The sequence below is a fragment of the Penaeus monodon genome, chromosome 22, assembly GCF_015228065.2.
Source record: "Penaeus monodon isolate SGIC_2016 chromosome 22, NSTDA_Pmon_1, whole genome shotgun sequence".
Lineage (NCBI taxonomy): Eukaryota > Metazoa > Arthropoda > Malacostraca > Decapoda > Penaeidae > Penaeus > Penaeus monodon.
Genome location: NC_051407.1, coordinates 26,712,128 through 26,715,712, shown reverse-complemented (window position 1 = coordinate 26,715,712; position 3,585 = coordinate 26,712,128).

The window sequence follows — 3,585 nt, the reverse complement described above, 5'->3', positions numbered from 1 at the left end:
TCATACAGTTCCAATTCTGCTAGTGGCAGCTCCAACAATGAAGACCCAGAGAGTGTAATTGGTACAGACAGCAGCAGACTCGAAAGTGACCCACATGCCCCTGATCCAAGAGTAAACAGTGAGAATTCGGATGGCAATACCAGTGATTCCAATATTGACATCACAGATATTGATGTATCCGACAGCAGTGAAAGTCTTTCAACAGGAAATCTGCACCTTCATGCCAACACTTTCCCGGGAAGTAGTCATACTGTACCCCAAAGCAACACGGATTATATTGTTCTACCATCTCTTCCACCAAGTGAAATACCAAAGGATACCAACAATGGTGAGTCAGGTGTACCCCTCGGTGTAAGGGGCGTGGGGTCCCTTTCTGCCCTTATTGGATCTCCTGTTTCCACAGAGTTGGCATTTGGTGATCCTTTGACAACAGAGGAGGTCATATCAAGCCTTGGGTGGAATCCTTTCAAAAAGTTGACTCCTCCACCTACATACTTTGAAGATTACAATGCCATATTCCCTCCAGCTTTTAGGTTCCACCATGAACCTGTGGCTCAGGGACCATCATTCGCAGTTGTTGGAACAGAGCTTCCTGGAAATGAGTGGAGTCCCTTCCAAGGTTCTGTGGAAAGGCCGGCCGGAAATAATATTCGAGGGAGTATCCTGACACAAGGCCCTCCTGTTATAGGGTCAGCGCCTCCTATTAATGTTGTACAACTTCTGCAGCGTGAAGATTTCCGGCCATTGATAGACGCTCTTGGCCTAGAACCTGAGGAGCTTGTTCACGTAGCAGCTTTACAAGACCCTGATCTACTCCCTGAAGATGACTACGACTCTAGGGTTGCTATTTTAGAATTTCTTCCACCTGGGGAAGTGGAGTTTATGGAAACAGACTCCTTGACACTGGATAGCCACCAGAATCTTGAAACCATGTCCATCCATCATAGAGACTCCTTTTGGCGATTTTCTTGATGGAACAGTTGTGCTGGACGGTGGAAAGCCTGTAACAAGTCAAACTATCATTATACAAGATGGAGATACAAGTGAAGTAGCCAATATGGACATTCCTTTCCCCCTTCTGAGCCAAGACTCAGGCAACCAGGTCCCATCTCTGGACCTCTCCTATTTGCCACCATCTACTTCATCAGCAGCAACTTCTGACTTTAACTTCTTACAACCCTCCGGCCCCTATCTGCCACCATCTAGTGAGACTTCTCCTTCAACAGCAACTTCTGACTATAACTTTTTGCAAGTTCCTGCATTTGTAGACTTTGCTAGTTCTCAAAGCATATCAGCACAGACTTCTGAAAATCAAAGTTCTAATTCACAGTCTGTCACCGCATTGAAAGCCCAAGGACAAGCAATGTCATCTGCCTCACAAACAGAGGTACAAGAATCTTCCTCAAAAATGAAAGAAACTTCCTCCTCTACTGTAGAAGCACAAGAAGAGCTATCTGATTCAGAAAACGGAGGTTCATTGCTATCAGAAATACAAGGACCTTCTACCTCAGGAATGCAAGTGGCGTCTTCCTATACCTCGAATGTGCAGGAATTGCCTTCGTCTACCTCAGAAATCCAAGTAGAGTCTTCTACAGGCATACAAGAAGGGTCATCATTTACTTCAGAAATACAGGGAGCCTTGGCATCTGCTTCAGAATTACAAGAGACATCACAAACGTTACAGGTTCAAGCTTCTGCTACAGGCCAGCAAACACAAACAGAATATTTTGAAAGTGCAAGCTCCCCAGACAGTTCACTGTCACATAGTGAACAAACGCACCAGATCTTTACCCAGAAAGAGAAACCGTTAGGTGCAATATATACCCTGAACTTTTCTTCAGCAGATCTAATTGCTCAACAGTTCAGTTCTGCTTCGGCTCAATACCAGGAGCAGGTCTCGTCCAACACAATGGCTGGTAATCAATCTATTTCATCCTCTCCAATTGCAGTCGATCAACAACCTGTTGGAATTCTGGATGTTTCAATGGACTCACCTGAAGCGGCACCATTTGTGTCTGAAAACGAAGTGGTAAATTATGTGGCCCAAAGCCAGAAGGATGAGCTTATGGTACAAGAGGCATTAGATTCTGTTGAGGCCAATCCTTCACCACAATTTTCGCCATTTCAACCTTCAACTGATGTAGTGACAGTGGATGATGACCTCTCAATATTATTCGAAGAATTGCCAGTGAGTGCTGATGGCATTATTCTCGGACCGGAGGGGCCACCAGATCTCCTTACTCTCGCTGGGGACGACAGGCCGATGTCCTCTGAGTCCCCTTTCATCATGCCTCCTGAAACCCCCGTGAAGCTGTCGAACATCATGCCTATTTTCCCCTTTGCCGACGACACTTCCTCCGTTCCCGAGCCTTTTACTGACGTTCCACCACTGCCGCTGCAAGACGAGGAAGTGGATGATACAGATCAATCTAATGTAGCCCCGTGTATGCCCGCTGACATGTGCTATCGCCAGTTTGGTGACCACTCCTTGGATGAGTGTGCTTATGGACAACAGCCAGCTTGCCATGAAGGGTATGTTCCCTGTCTGGATAACTACACTGGGCATGTTGAACTTAGCTGCTTCGAGTATGCCACGCCACTCAGCACATTCATAGAGGTAAATGTCAGCACCTCCTCTGATCAAGAACAAGATTCAGCGCCCACAGAACTGTCACAGAATTCGCAGACATTACCCAGTGAGAGTGGTGATGTGGAAAGCTCCTTCTCTTCTGTGGGGTATAGTTACACATCAGGCTCTGCAAATGAGGGAGTTGAAATCAAAGTAGAGATCGAGTGTGTCGCCATCGGGCACTGTCGCCGTCGCTATGGGTCCTCTCTCACAGACATAACAGAGTATGGTTTCTTGGAACTTTGTCCAGCTGGGATGGTCCGTTGTCTTGATGGCGTCATCACTTCGTCTGCGACCACCACAGAGAGTAACTCCGACATCAGTCAGAGCCATCAACCCCAAGGTGATTACCAGGCTGCTTACAGCAATCAGCAAGCGACTGTCGTGAGTTCCCAGAGTCAAAACCAATTATCACAGGCAGTGACTCAGCAAGCTCAGCAGTTTCAACAAGAGGTACAACAAGAAGAAGAGCAGCAAGAGCACAATCAACAACATTCTCAACAACAGCATTATTCACAGTCTCAGCAACAAGAAACCCAACAACAGATTGTTCAGCAGCAGTATAACCAACAATATTCACAAGGAAGTCAGCAACAGTATTATCAGCAACGGCCAAACCAACAACAGAATTCTCAGCAACAGCAAAACCAACAGCATTCACACGAACAACAACAACAACATCAACAAACCCAGCAACAGCATTCTCAGCAGCAACAGACTCAGTCACATTCACAACAGGTGCAGCAACAGCATTACCCTCACAACCCGACTCACACCTCCCCAGCGCAGCCACAGCAGACGCAGACCACCACAACCACTACAACCACTCAGCAGAGCCACCACCTGACTCAACCCACCACTCGACCAGACACCCACTATAGCAGCTACCACCAGCAGAGCAGTTCTCAACCCGCTACCCACCACAGTTCCCATCACCAGAGTCAAGCTGCTTCCTT